Source organism: Bubalus bubalis, chromosome 17, assembly GCF_019923935.1.
Source record: "Bubalus bubalis isolate 160015118507 breed Murrah chromosome 17, NDDB_SH_1, whole genome shotgun sequence".
NCBI classification, from domain to species: domain Eukaryota; kingdom Metazoa; phylum Chordata; class Mammalia; order Artiodactyla; family Bovidae; genus Bubalus; species Bubalus bubalis.
The window spans coordinates 3,593,809-3,609,664 of NC_059173.1; positions in this window are offsets into that span (position 1 = coordinate 3,593,809).

Genomic DNA, 15,856 nt, shown 5'->3' on the forward strand with positions numbered 1-15,856 from the left:
CCTCACTTTCCTCCTCTGTCTCGTGACTCTCCGACAGCCTTTTCAAGAAATAGAGGCCGTCATGCTCGGCGCACAGGGTGGGCCAGTCAGGTAGCGTCTGATTATCCAAGTCCTAGCTGCCTCCTCCTACCCTGACCACAAGGACTATCTGTTCTGGATTGATTTCCAGACCTTCTGAAAGCCTCCTGCCACGGCGACCCTGACCCTCCTGAGGGAAACCTTGGGTGTCCTGGAGGCTGCAGAGGTGGTACTGGGGTGCAAGGGGGGCCTTTTCATCTTCCCCCTCCTACCCCTGGCCCGGGCTGGGGACCCCAGGACCCCCCACTCAGTTCAGCCTGCTGCATCCTCTAGTCACCGCCCCTCCCCCGAGGGACTCCCCCCTCCCCTGGGGAGGTCCCGCCTACTAGCAGCAGTGAACCCCCAGGGAAGCACTGGAGGAGGAGGGTGGGGGCTGGGCATGAGGTCAGCCCCCACGTCAGCCCCTCTCACTTTCCCTGGAAGAGGCCGCTGAGTGGGTGCCAGCCCTGGCGGAGGTCTGTCCCTGCTCCAGGGCCAGACCACAGGCAGCCACGCTGGGCCACTGCCAGGCCTGGGGGAGGCGTTCTCAGCCCCCCAGCTCCTCTCCGTCTCGCCCTGAGGACCCCTCCCCGACCCCAGATCCAAGCAACCAACGAGGCCTCTTCCAAGCAGGTGAGGTCATTCTCTCCACCAGACCAGCCCGAGGCAGAGAAGCACCACCCACGTGGCAGGGTTCCCACACCCCCCATCCTGGAGTCCCCCATCCAGGCCTCCTCTCCCAGCAGCCCTGGGCCCCCGACTCCCTCCACTCCCCGCCCTCCAAGGGGCTCGGAGGAGCGGCCCCCAAACACCTGTTGGAGGCATGGACTTGGGTGGGCTGAGTGGAAACACGGGACAGACCCCCTTCCAGACCACCTTTCAGCGTCTGAGTGGGTCCATGCAGACAGGCCCAGAGTGGACCTTTGAACAAGCTTAGGGTGCTCGGGGCGCAGACAGGGCCCAGAGCCTCCAGCTCCAGGCATCATTTGCTGCCTCCAGAACCCGGCCTGCATTGGCTGGGCTGATTCTGTGCCCACAGCTTGGCCAAGATAAAGTCTTTCTCCCAATTTTTAAGGTTTCCCCATCACACTGGTCAAGATAGCCAGAATGTTTCTGCCAAAGGCCTGGGGAGGTTCATGGGCCTTGACGATGGGTGAGCACAGGGAACCTCAGGAGACTTTCGAGGAGTTCAAATCTCAGAGTTGGAGCTTCCCAGGTGGCGCTAGTGGTAAAGAATCCGCTTGCTGACGCAAGAGATGCAAGAGACGTGGGTTCGATCCCTGGGTCAGAAAGATCCTCTGGGGGAGGAAATGGCAACATACTCCAGTATTCTTGCCTGGAGAATCCCACGGACAGAGGAGCCTGGCAGACTATAGTCCATGGGATCACAGAGTCTGACATGATTACTGAAGTGACTGAACACACACGCACGTATCTCAGAGTTAGTCAAGATCAGTAGTTCTCAGCTGGGATGATTTCATCCCAACCCTCCCCTCCCCACGGCCCCAGGACGTTCGGCAACACCTGGAGACATTGCTGGTTGTCACACAGAGCTGGTGGGTGTGCCCCTTACTGGCATCGAGAGAGTAGAGGCCAGGCTTGTGGCTAAACATCCGATAAACCACAGGACGGCCCCCCTTGCAGGACTCATGGGCTGCAGTGTTAAACGTGCAGAGGCTCAGCCCAGTTCAAAACGACTCCATCAAACAAACCCCTCGTCTCTCGGCATCTAATCTGCTCCTGGACAAGATGCCCCCCAAAATGGACCGTGGCTTCAGGCCTCGTGTTGTGTGAGCACATGCAGGTAGGCAAACGCATAGGAAGTGATCCGAGAGGGCAACAACAAGGTGAGTTCACACACAGAAGTGCGGGGCAGCTCCGAGGATGGGGGCCAGGAGGCCTTCATCCTGGTTCTGTGTGCCCTGGACCTGCCCCCTTTCTTCTCTGAGCCCTGGTTTTTGCATCAGAGAGATTGGCTTAGGGGAGCGCAGGCTTTCAGCCAGACTACCGTGAGATCGGATCCTGGATCTCTTCCTCACCAGCTATGGGAACCTGGGCTTATTACTTTTCTTCTGAGTCCCATTTCCTCGTATGTAAAGTGGGGACCCCACATTCTGCCTCAGAGGGCTGCTGGGAAGATGAAAGGAGATAGTACACGGAAGGCGCCTCCCAGCCCAGTGCTGCCTCGTGGCAGGCACTCCTTGATGGCACCCTTCCCTGTCACTTCCGAGGTTCACGCCGACCCAGAATCTCTGCCAGGGCTGGCATGCTGCAACCCAGCAGCTTGGGGTTGCAGATAAAATCCAGCACACTGAAATTCAAACTTAACCGGATGTCCTGTATTTTTATTTGCTAACTGTGGCCCGCTGCCTCCTTTTGCAAATAAAGCTTTATTGGGACACAGCCTTGCCTGTTGATTGACACATCGTCTCGGGCTGCTTTTTGTGCTATAATAAGAGTTAGAGACCTGAATGGTCTGCAAAGCCTAAAATAGTTTCAGTATCTGATCCTTTAACAAAAAAGCATGCTGAACCCTGGCCTAAGTTGGGAAATGATCGCTTCAGGGCAGTGGGAGTGTGTCTAGAGCCCATGAAGGAACTGCTGCCCTTTCTGGGCAGTGTGGGAAGGTAAGTGCAGAGGAAGGTGGGCCCTTTCATTTACCCTGTGGCTGCAACCTGCAAGAAATCAGAAAGAGCCTTGGCCTCAGGGAATGGAGGCCAGGGTTCTGTACCTGGCCCTCTGCTGACTTTCAAGTGACCTTGGCAAAGGCCCTTGCCTGCTCTGGGTCCAGGCCCAAGCCTCACGGCTTGCGGGATGTTGGTTTCCCAACCAGTGGGCGAACCCCTGTCCCCTTGCCTTGGAAGCTCGGAGTCCTAACCACTGGACCGCCAGGGTAGCCCCACTGGGCCCAGTTCTTACTGCCTTCATTTGCTCCATGGATGGTTATTAAACATGAACTGCTTACATGTACAGATGCCGCTGGACCCGTGTCCCTGCTCTCCTGGGGGTAAGAGAGGATGATCAGACCCATGTGTCCACAGGCTGGTGTCAGCAGAAGAGGCGAAGACGAGGAAGCTGTGGCAGACCTGGGGATGGGAAGAGACGCATGAGTGGAGACCATGATGGAGGAGGAGCCCACGATTTCCCCACCTGCTGCCTCCTGGGGGTCGCTGAGGGCAGGAAGGGATCGACTCTGGCCAAGAGGCAACGTTTTCTTAAGCCCCTTTGCATCAGAACCCTAAGAGGGGGACCTGTCACATTCTCCTCTGGTCTGGAGAGAAGCTGCCGGCCAGCAGGGCTGCCCCCTCGGGGGAGTGGAGTGAGGCAGGGAGCTGGGGGAATGGAGGAAGGCCCGAATTCTGACAGTGGCCAGCAGCTACCCTCTTCCTGGTTTCCTGCGCCCATTCCCAGGAGTGTCCTGTCCCGAGCCCGTAGCTGGCCAAACTGGGGTCAGCCCTGTGGCCAGGCCAGGGGACCAGGAGGGCTTCACTAAGGGGGCTTCCTGCACAGCGTAGCTCAGACCCCCCTGGGCCGACCCGCAGCCCCGGGCAGAGTGGGTCAGAGGCTCCTCCCAGCCTTGGCTTGTCCCCCTCCAAGGGCCTGGCCTGGACACCCTAGAAGGTCAGGAACCTGGCCCTGTCTGGAGGGGAGCGGTGGTTGACGGGGGCGGTGAGACAGCTGTCAAACCTGCCATGTAGCCCCACCCGTGCTCCCTGCGCCCCTAGAATCTCCAGCAACATGGTTTTATTCCCTTTTCCATTGAGGAGCCTCTCAGTTCTGAATTCTTTCACCTGGATTGGTTTTCTGCTGGATCGATCTGATGCACAAGTTACTAATGATGATGGCACGATGCTGTGCCAAGGGGTGCTGGCAGCTCAGCAGAGACACCACTAAGTCACACATTTACATTTTAATTGGGGTCTATGGCGCCCTAAGGCAAATGAGTGACTAATGGTGGAATTTTAGACACATGGCAAGTCTGTAGGGGGTAAGACCCTTGGATTACAGTGTGTATGAAAAACTAGTTCCTTAGGTGAGCAGGGCTATAAAGTTTACTAATGTAAAACTCATCTCATAGGCATTCATTTGCTTAATTTCCTAATAGCCCGATTGAAGAGTCAGGTCTCATTTGAGACTCTCATTCATGTATTTATTCAGTGCCTGGCTCTGTGCCGGGTACTAGAACCCCGGGGGTTGGGTGGAGTGGGGTGGTAAAAACACAGGATCCCTTTTAGGGACTCCCCTGGTGGTCCAGGGGCTGTGACTCCGAACTCCCAATACAGGGGGCCCGGGTTCGATCCCCAGTTGGGGAGCTGGAGCCCACATCCCGCAACTAAGACCCACTGCAGCAAATAAACAAACAAATACTGAAAAATAAATAAATAAATAAAAACAAGATCCCTTTTAAAAGGAGGCCATGTAGTACAGAAGACATACCACACACCGTGATAGAGAAGCGTGCATGTGTGCTAAGTCACTTTAGTCGTGTCTGATTCTGTGCAACCCCATGGACTGTAGTCCGCCAGGCTCCTCTGTCCATGGGATTCTCCAGGCAAGAGTACTGGAGTGAGCTGCCATGCCCTCCTCCAAGGGATCTTCCCGACCCAGGGGTGGAACCCACGTATCTCTCGTCTCCTGAATTGGCAGGCGAGTTCTTTACCAGTAGCGCCACCTGGGAAGCCCATAATACAGAAGACAACCGCTCAAAAGGAGATGGTGAGGAGGAAATGGAGGCTCGGAGATGTGGCGGGTGTCCCTGCAAGGGACCAGTGTGGCCCTGGGCGAGGAGGAGGACGGGCGAAATCTACTGCTCTTCACCCTCAGGGGAAGTTCACTGGTGTTCAGAGAATGAAAGGACGTCACATCAAAAACTTTGGGAAACATTGTGTTAAACAAAATCGAAAAGATGTCTTTGTTGCAGGACTTCTCAGAGCCTTTAGGTCAGGTGGGAGGGGTGCGTACACCATTCCATAGATCTAGAACTGTATTCCATGGACACGGTCTGGGGAGCACTGAGCTGCCCACTTCCTTGAGTGTCCTGTGAGGCATCTTTCCTGGAGGCCTCCGCCTGCCTACCCCACATGAATTCTGTCTGCAGACTCTTCTCTTCCACTTTCCCAAACTTTCCGCACTACCTGGGCTTCCTGAACAGAAAGGGAGACAGAGGGGAGCCAACCAGGCACACGTCCTTCTGCCCCAAATCTCAGTTTGATCTCCCACCTGCTAAGCCAGGGACTGGAGCTGACCTCCAGGGCAGGCACCTGGCGCCCTTGCTAAGGGTCCCTGTAGAGGTGCCCCCAGACGCACTAGCCCTGGCCCCAGGGCCCTGAATCAAGGCTGGGGCCCCAGTAATCTTTCTGAAACACAAATTGGCCCGCACAGCGTCTGCTTAAAGCCCTCGGTGGCTCCCTGGTACCCTCAGGATCAAGTCCGCGGCCTCAGCTTGTGCTCCACCCACCCCAAGCCTCATTCCCCATCACCTCCTGCTTCACTCTCCAGCAAGACCAAACTTCCTGTGCTTCCAGGACCCGCCGTGCTTATCCCTGCTTCCCTGTGCGTCCAGCATTCCACGCTCCGTGCCTGGTGCATCCTTTGCATTCTTTTATCTCTCTATGACATCACTCCCCCTGACTGGGACTCCTACTTGGGCCTCTTCTCCTGTGAGCATTTCCCCTTTACCCCCAAGCTGGTGTCTCCCCAACATTCTATTTTCAAATTTTTATTTACTTATTTATTTGTGGCGGTGCTGGGTCTTCATTGCTGTGCGTGGGCTGCTCTCTGGTCGCGGAGCGCGGCCTCTAGGGTGTGGTGCAGGGCTTCGCTACGCCGCAGCACATGGGATCTTCCTGGATCAGGGATCGAACCCGTGTCTCCTGCATTGGAGGGGAGAGTCTTTCCCACTGAGCCACCATGGAAGCCCTCCCCGACACTTTTATGTGTGTCTCTGAGGCCCCATTCTATCCTGGCGTTATCAGAGCTGCACACAGGACTATTCCACAGCCGGCACTCACAATGTGTACCGACTCCCGTGTATCAGGAGACACGTGGCGTCCCCAGCAGGGGAGCGTAGGACCACAGACTGGCTGTGTGGCTTTGGGCAAGTTCCTGGACCCCTCTGTGCTTCTCCCTTCTTCTACAGATGTACAAGATAGAACAGTATCTGGCCTGTGCTAAGAAATGCGCACTTTATGGGATTTCCGTGGCAGTCCAGTGGAGGCATACTGTCCCGACCGTCTCCATCTGCCACTTGACTACTCAGTCTCTCGATGAGCTCAAACACCCCCATCTTCATGAAACCTTCTTCAAACACTCACCCCCCGACCCTGGCTGCCTGGCACAGTAAAGCCTCAGCTCCTCTTCCTTCTGATGAAGCAGGGGCCACGTCTTTGTTCATTTCTCTGTCATTAGCGCCTCACTCAATCCCCGCCCCTGAGCAATCACTTGTGCTCATGGGAAGGCAAACGCCTTCCCGTCAAACACCCCCCAGCATCCAGGTTAGGAGACTGAGCCCGGGTTTGCTCAGGGGCACTTGGAGGAGGCCCTCGACCTCCTCCAGTCAAGGAGGTGAGAACTCTGGCTTCAGCCACTTGCAAGCGATGCTACTTCCCTGAACCTTGTTTTCTTAATCAGTTAAAAAAAATGGGGTGGTGGTGGGGAGAATGCACAGCAAACCTCAAAGGGCTGAGAAAGCGCTTGTGCAGCATCTCACAGGGAGTTGCAGCCTCCTGGCCTCCTGACAGCTGTTGTCTGGGGGCCGTGGCTGCTGCCCGGGCTGGGACCAGCCCTGGGTGTCTCATCCAGAGACAGCGGGGCCTGCCTGGGTGTGCTCACGTCCTCGGCCTGTCACCCTCTCTGGGGTAATGAGTTCCATACGTTTATCTTTGCTGGGTACTGTGCATTCCTGTTTATCCCGAGACCCACACAAGTAAACACCGTACTCAGATGACCGGAATTTTCCATCTCAGCATGTTGGAGGATAACGCCGGTCCCAGGCCATCCCCTGGGCCCTGAGACACCCCGAGGGGCCGTCACATCCACATTCTCCCCCACCCCCGTCCCTGGCACGTTTGGTTGCGTTTCACCATTTGGTGGGGCCAGTTATAGAACCTCAGACCATGGGAGCTAGAAAGACCTCAGAGAAACCCTGGTGGGTTTCAAACTGGGCCCTGAGAAGCCCTGGTGGGGAGCAGGGAAGTGACCCAGGGCTATTTCGGGAGGAGGGGGAACTGGGCCCTGAGAAGGCAGAGCTCAGGGTCTTATCTATCGGGCCATTATGTGAGATTTTTCCTTGGGGGGAGGTTCTTTTGCTAAAAACGAAATGAAACCACCCGTAAAATGTCAGAAACCACCAACATAGTTCAAATCTTCCTCACTTGACAAAGGACACCTCTGGGGCCTTAAGCACCTTCGCTGAGGCCACGTGGCCAACTGCACTCTGATCACTGGACCCCCAGGCCCGGCCTGAGCCCATGAAGGGCAGTGGGTTTCCCACCATCCTGCACCTTGATTCCCACCTAATCGGAACACCCTCTGCCCTGACCTGCCCACCCCCGGATGGGACTTAGCTTGGCTTCCCCGGGTATCCCAGATAGACTTCCCTCCGGCTTTGAAGAAAAGGGCCTGGTAGTGTCCGGAGTGGGAGTTCGGGGCTCCTGAGAGCAGCACAGGGTGGTCACAGAAGCCCCACTGACCACTGGCGGGATTGGCTTAGTGAGGCACTGAGTTAACACTCAGCCTCTCTCCCTAGGGGTGTGTGTGTGTGTGTGTGTGTGTAGCCCATGCCATGTGGAGTCTCAGAGGTGAGCAAGACTCAGTGACCCTCCAGGAGCCCCCTGTCCAGTAGGAAGACAGAGGTGGAGGTGCTCAGATGCTCTGCTATTTAGGGGAGCAGTGGGGAGCCGGACTGAAACACTGAAGGGGGACATAGATGAGATGAGGGGGCAGGGAGGGACTCCAGGGACAGCGACACTGGATCTGGGAGGAACGGGGGTCAGCCAGGCAGAGGAGCAGGGGAGCATGGTGTAAGAAGACAGAATGACCACGGCTGATTACGACACGGTGATGCGTGTAAGATGCTCACAGCTGCAGGGGGGCCTGAAAATGAGTGACGCTTGCGGCTCCTTGTCCAGAATGACGGAATCATGGGCTCTCGGGAGATCTTAAAGGTCATCAAAGCCAGTGCTTCTCAGAGAACATGCCTGGTGGTCCAGTGGTTAAAACTCTATCCTTCTACTGCAGGGGTGAGTTCAGTCCCTGGCAGGGGAAATAAGATCCCACATGCTGCATGGTGTGGTCAAAAAAAAAAAAAAAAAAAGGTAAAACTAATTAAGCCAACGCGTCTCAACCAGGAAGAGGGGCAATGGGGGCATGATTTTGCCCCAGAGGACATATGGCAATGTCTGGAGACATTTTGGATTGTCACAGAAATCGGGGAGGGTGGTGCTGCTGGCATTAGGGATGAAGGGCAGACATGTTGCTGAACGTTGTACAGGTGCTAAGGACAGCCCTCATCACCCCCAGGGGCGGGGAGCTCATCACCGCCAGGGAGCCTGCTCCTGTCCGTACTCTCGGTGTATTCGCAGTGTTCCTTTTCACCATGATTTGAAGTCCCTTCTCACGTCCCTTTAACCTGCAAGCATTTGTTCTAGTTCCCGCCTCAGAGCTCGCCTAAGCCAAGCACCTGCTTGCTGCTGCTGCTGCTGTTCAGTCGCTCAGTCGTGTCTGATTCTTTTGTGACCCCATGGATGGACCTCGCCAGGCTCCTCTGTCCATGGGATTTCCCAGGCAAGAATACTGGAGTGGGTAGCCATTCCCGAGGGATCGAGCGCGGGTGTCCTGCTTGGCAGGTGCATTCTTCACCACTGAGCCACCTGGGAAGTGAGCATCAGCCTGAGACGCCTTCAAATGTTTGTAAATCTTCCCTGTTTCAGGCCCCTCCACGTGATCACGAAGCTTGACCTGGGTGCAGGGTGGTCTCCTGTCTCTATGAAAAGCAGAAGGATCTCATCACCCCAGCTCGGGAGCCAGAGGCGCTGGCGGAGAGCAGTGGTGAGGTCAGACCTGAGGAGCCCCATGTCCCTGGGTTCTCCTGCTGCCACTTGATGCTCTTGGTCATGTGGCTTCTCTGAGCCTCAGTTTTGTCTCCTGTCAAGTGGGTAGGAAGACAGCCTGGCCTTTTTTCGCTTAGTGCCACGATGCTCAACGGTGACAGTAGGTGGGAAGATCTAGAAAGGAGAAGACTCTGCACAGAACAGGATAAGAGGTTGCCACTGTGGGCCGGGTATTTTCACGTATGTGACGGTCTTCCTATTCCCTGATAGCAGAGGGAGAGCCGCCATCATCATCCCATTTCACAGAGGAGTAAACAGAGGGGAAAGAGACCGCAGTTAAGAGCCAGCAGGAACCTAAGTGTCCATCAACAGAGGAATGGATACAGAAGATGCAGTAGAACCCTCCAGTGGGATGCTGTTCAATAATCAGCCATAGAGAATGAAAACTTGCCATTTGCAAAAAACATGGATGGGCTTGGAGGGTATTACACTAAGCGAAATAAGTCAGATGAGGCTAAATACTCCATGATGTCACTTCTATGTGGACCCTAAAAAATAAACTAGTGAATAAGCAAAACGAAACAGGCTCACAGAGAATAAATTAGTAGTTACCAGTGGAGAGACAGAGGGAGGAAGGGCAAGATAGGTGCAGGAGATAAAGAAGTACAAACTGTTATATAGAAAATAAGCTACGATGGGGACTTCCCTGGAGGCCCAGTGGCTAAGACTCCGAGGTCCCAACACAGGGGGCCTGGGTTCCATGCCTGGTTGTGGAGCCAGATCCCACATGCTTCAGCTCTCCTCCTGAAGGCCTCAACTAAGACCCGGCACAACCAGATAAACAAATAGATTGAAAAATAAATTAAGCTATGAGGCTATATTGTTCAACACGAGGAGTATAGCCCATAGTTCAATAACTACAAATGCAGTATAACCTTTAAACATGGTGAATCGCTGTGTTGTACACCGGAAACTTGTACAATCTTGCACATCAGCTATATCTCAATTCAAAAACGCAGCCCTGATATCTGGCCCTCGGGCCCGAGTTCAGCACCACGAGGGGCAGAGCCAGCGGCCGAGGGCAGCAGAGGCGCCCATCGGCGTGAGAAGTCGCCAGGCTGCGGGCACCAGCTCTGGGAAGCACCTCCCTCACATGGCTTGTTTCCCCTCTGAAGCTTCCCGGAGCTGGGTTCACCCGCATGCCGGGGTGGAGGGCACCTGTACGCAGGGCACCTGCCCCTCTTTCACACGCCCCCTCCTCTTCCGCTTCCTCTCCAGGCCTGCTTCCTTCCTCACTTCAAAGCTCACAGTTTCTCTCCCTTACCAGCCACTTTTCTTTTCTTTCTTGGAATCTGCCCAGGGAGAGACACCTGCGTTTCTGTTTCGAGTTCCCCTCAGGCCCCGTGTTTCTCGTTTCCTGGGGCGGTCAGGGCTGGGGTGGGGGCTGGGGCCCACAGGCAGCCACCCTCAGGCTGGGAAGCACGGTCCCCCTGTTTCCAGGCCCTGACATCCAGCCACCTCCTCTCATCTGACTCCCCATCTGTCGTCAGTCTGCCCTCTTCAATCTCCGGCTCTGAGACCCACTCACAGCTTCAGAGACAGGAGCGTGTCTGTTGGAATCCAGGCCCAGGGACTGACAAAGGCTTGTCTGGGGGAACGCTGGATGAGTTAGGGGGCGGCTGGGAGTCCCCTGCCTTTCCCACCGTGCCAGGCCTAAACCCTCTCTCAGCTCATCCCCCACTGCCGCCCCGCAGGACATTTTCTGGGTATGCTTCTGCCCCCTTCACCTGGGACTTTGTTTCCCACCCCCTCGCTTTCTTGTCCGACTCATTCTTCAAGAGGCAGTCCAGTGTCACCTACTCCAGGAAGCTTCCCTGGATTGCCTCCCTCTTTGCTCCAGCTCCCTGGGCTGTGAGACAGTCCTCCTCTCTTCCCATAGCACTATGCCCTCAGAGTCTCAGATGGAATGACCTGTGCTTTCTAAGGTCATGAATGGAATTGTTGGCGTTTCTCTCATTGCTTTCTTCTCTCATCTGTGAGCTCCTTAAAGGCTACACCATAAATCCTTTCCTTCTTAAACATTTTTACTGAGATGGAATTTACACACCATGCAATTACCCCATTGAAATGATTTTTTAGTGTATTCACAGAGCTGGGCAACCACCATCACAGTCCATTTTAAGACATTTTTGATCATCACCCCCCCCCAAAAAAAAAGTAGATCCTGGACCTTTTGTTTGTCTCACCCACCCCACATGTTCCCCCTAACCCCCAATCCCTGACGCTGAGCAAGCACTAACCTCCTGTGTGTCTCTGTGGATTTCCCTAGTGCAGATATTTCACACGAATGGAATCGTACAATATGTGGACTTATGACTGGATCCTTTCACTCAGCACAATGCTTTCAAGGTCCATCCATGTTGTAATGTGTATCAGCACTTCATCCTTTGTATGGCTGAATAATATTCCATTGTACGGTCAGACCACAGTGTGTTTGTGCCTTTGGCTTGTTTCCACGTTTTGGCTTTTATGAATAACGCTGCTATGAGTATTCCCATTGAGTCTTTGTGTGGACATGTGTTTTGGTTTCTCCTGGGTAGATACCCAGGAGTGGCAATGTTGGGTCATACGGTAACTCTGTGTTTAGCTGAGGAACCGCCAGACTGTGTTTCAAAGCGGCTGAACCATTTTCCATTCCCACCAGCAGTGTGCAAGGATGGATTTCTCCACATCTTGGCCATCACTTGTCATTATCTGACTTTCTGACTCTTGCCAACCTAGTAGTTGTGAAGTGGCGAGTCTTACATCTTTTGTGTGCCGAGCAGCAAGGCCTGGCAGGCGAGCGCTGGAGGCAGCCCCAGGGCTGGAAGCCCGGGGAACTTCACCTGGCTGAGATGAACATCTTTCTAGTCTGTAGAATGGAATAATAGCAGGTGGCCCAGAGACTGTGGCTGGCAAGCAGTTGGCACAAATGCTGGCAGACATGTGCTCGATCAGTGTGAACCACAGTTAACAGATACAGTGACCACTCCAACGCTTGGCAGTTTCTGGCACAAGCGGGAGTGACCCCTGTGGACATGGCTAGAGTGACCAGCGACAAGCTAGCCCTGCGGAGATCCCAGCTGCGGGTCTGGGATGGACACATGGGGGCCCAGGGAGGTGCTCAGTCTCGCATCCAGGGACCCCTTGGCCATGCCCACCCTACCCCACCTCCCCTGTCCCATCCAGGCCAGCTCTTATCTGGCAAGGGGCAGCCGTGTTCTTTCTCGGGGGTTTTGAGACTCAGCACATGTGAACCTCCTCCTGATGGTTTGAATTAGAAAGCAGCTGATGCTTTCTGGAAACCCAGGGAAAAACATTATTGTTGGAGGCCAGTCTCCTCGTTGGCAGAGCTCACTGCCCTGGCCTGGCATTTCAGAACACAAAAGCCTGCGCTGGCTAAATCTGAGCCTTCCCATCGGGGGCTCCCCTCCCCGCCTCCCTCTTTCTCACCCAGGCCCCAGCCGGGCCTGCCAAACGCTGCCTGGCTGCCGGAGGGGAGTCGGGACAAGAATCCCCTGGCTGTCTGGGCCCGTCCACCCCGGCAGCACGTTGGTGGACCGAGGTCTGAGTCAGCTCCCCGCCTGGCAAAGGCCGGGTGTCTGGTGCGGTGCAAAAGCAGCACCCTGGAGGGGGGGAAGGAGGCAGCAGGGCCAGGAGCAAGGCAGCCACAGGCTGGCCAGACATGCAGCCATGAGCCATGGGAAGAGAGAAATGGCGTTGCTGCTTTCATTGGGCAGAGGAGGAAACTGAGGCTCAGAGAGGTGAGGTCTGGGGGTTACAGGCCAGCAAAGGGGTGATCTGAGGCCTGGATCACCCCAGCCTGGCTCCCAGGCCCTACCCTTCTGTTTCGTGCTGAGAATGGGATATAGAAGCGCTTTGTGAACCAAAAGGCACACTCAGCAGGGGTTTGGAGGATCCTTCTTACTGCAGTTTTCCTCCTCAGGTTCTGCCCCAGTCCCTGGGGGCGGGGGTCGCTTGGATAGGCAGTCAGAAGACCCTGGAGGGGCTTCCCTTCCAGCCAGCCATCGGCTCTGCAGCGGCTTCGACGGTTAGAGCCCCGTGATCAGGGCTGCCTTATCACCTCCAGGGTCGCAGGCCCTGCTCGGGAAGCCGGACTGTAGATGGGCAGGGTGATAGTCAGGGCCTGTAGTGCCCTGATAAAGCCGCCGCAGCACGGGACCGGACAACCCAAGGGCGCCTCCCGCCCCTGCCTTCGCTGGCCTCGACTGCCCCGGGTGCTTAAGCTCCCTTGCCTTCCCCATGAGGACGGTCAGCACCCCAGGGTCCCGGGCGTGGAGCTCAGGGGGATCTCTTCCCCCAGCACGCCCCCAATCCCCTTCCTGGCTCCTTGGGCTCAAGACCAAGCCAGCCCTGAGTCAGGACCATGGCCACATCTCCATTTGCTCGCCCTAAAAATGGGGCTTCTCTTGCCTCCTCCCCACAGGGTGTGGGAAGATCCAGTGAGGTCACACGTGATATTCGTGAGAGGAGAGGCTGGCACGCGGGAAGGTGCCATTTATTCACGTGCCTTACCCAGCCCCTCAGCCCTGTGCTTCAGCACTGCCGTCCCCTGGCCTGGAAGCCCTCTGGTCTTTTCAGACCCTGCCCCTCCTACAGGGTCCGTCTGAACCTCACCCTCTTCCCAAAGCCATCCCGGCGTCTGGCCCCAGGCCCGTCACCTCCCCAGGCTTCCGCCTCCCAACACTCGGCCTACAAACAGCAGGCTCAGAGGGTGTGCTCTGCTGGGCTGACCAGGGCTATCCGGGTGGGTGGGGGTGGGGGTGCGTGTGCTACAAATGATTTGGACACTTTCCCCGTGGTGTGTGTTTGCGTTCGCTCTTTCCCACATTGTACATCATTTGTGTGTATAATTAGAACAGAATTCCAAACAAATGCTATCGTCACAAGGATCTGCTCCACAGGGCTCACTGAAGGATGTGGCGTGTGGCTGTCGTGGCTATGTTGACCGTGATCGTCCAGGCAGTGGTCCTTAGACCCAACCCCCCTGCACACCCGCTCACCATCCCCTCACTAACGCGCCAGCCTCAGCTCTGTCGGCCCCAGCCCCCGGGGGACACCCACCTAACCATCTGAGGTGTTCCCGAAGTCCTCAACCTGCTCTCCCTTCCCGAGGGCCAAGCTTTGGTCCAAGTGTAGCTCAGATTCCATCCCCCCTGGGCTTCCCCTGCCTTGCCAACCCAGAGGCACGGCCCTTCTTCCTGCCTAGATTCCCTCTGCTGTGTGGGGGTGGCGTGGGGGTCTGAGCCCTGCTCACCTTTGCTCCCTCCACGTGGTCACAAGGGTCAAACAGGACCAAGAGCATGGTGTCCAGTGCAAACAGCCGTGCAGATGCGCAGTGGGGAGTGGAATCGATGCTTATGGGAGGACCCATCCAGCCCCACCAACTGGGGAGGAATGGCAACTTCTTTTTTTTTTTTTTTTCCGGTGAGATCTTAGTTCCCTGACCAGGGATCGAACCTGAGCCCCCTGCAGTGGACGTGCAGAGTCTTAACTACTGGACTGCCAGGGAAGACCTGAGGAATGGGAATTTTCAATGTTCCCTTTCACACTTGCTCTTTAAGGATAACAGTGCCAGTGAGCTGATTACAGGAGCCCGAGTTGCTAGGGGAGGAGTCAGGTGCTGGCCCCCACGCCCCCAAAACCCCTAACTCCCCTACTCCTTCCCATTCTCTCACCAGCTCCAGCCACAGCAGTTTTGTTCTAGTCAGAGCCACGCCACTGCCCTCTCTGCTTGGAAAGCTCTCCCACTCCGCTCACCTGATCCCGGTCCACCCTTCAAATTTCAGCAGAGATGTCAGCTCCCCCAGGCCAGGCCTGTGCCCTAGGAGGCTGGTAGAACCCAAACCCTTCGAGTGGCACTCATCTTTGCTCTGATGAGACAATTAGCCATGTAATTAAGACATCGGCCTCTCCCACCAGGCCAAAGGCTCTGCTGGGGTGGGGCGAGCCTCCGTCCTGGTCAGGTCAAGCCCTGGGGACAGACACTTGGTCGAGCTCACGGGTGTGGCTCAGCACAGGCTTGCTGACCAACAGAATGAATGAGGGTGGGATTCGGCCCTATCTCTCTCCAAAGTTCAGCCTGGCTGTGCCGTGGGTCCAGCTGACGATGCTAATCGGTTCTCAAGTGTTTAGTGGTGTGTGGCCTCTGGGCCCTGGAGCCGGCTGGAGCCTGAATCCCAGCTCCGCTGCCTCTGAGCTGTGTCCGATGTTGAGGCACTTACAATTGAACTTCCAGGCCTAACTGAAGCCCTGAGATAACATTAGTGCCTCATCGGTGCTATTGATACAGGTTTATATGAGTTAAAGATTGCAATGAGTATGACTGCAATTATTATTATTATTATTGCTGGTTATGACTCAAAGTGTTCCTGCTCCCAATTAATTATCCTTGTTCTGTAACATCAGGGTCCCAGGCCTCAACAGCTGAATTGGAAAGGCCTGGGAAGGGAGCCAGAAGCCTGGGGCTCCACCTTAGCGGCCCAGCCCGGCCGTGTGACCATCTTGCCTGCTAGCCGGATGAGTAAGACCGGCAGCCATCAGATTTCCTAATTATCTACTTCACAGGGCTGTGGGGGATGATCAGACAGAGACATGAATGAGAACTAGCCTCTCTGCAAATATTTGTTGAACACCTACTGTGTTCCAGGGCTTGAGGAGGGCCAGTTAGCGAGAGAGACCACAGGAGC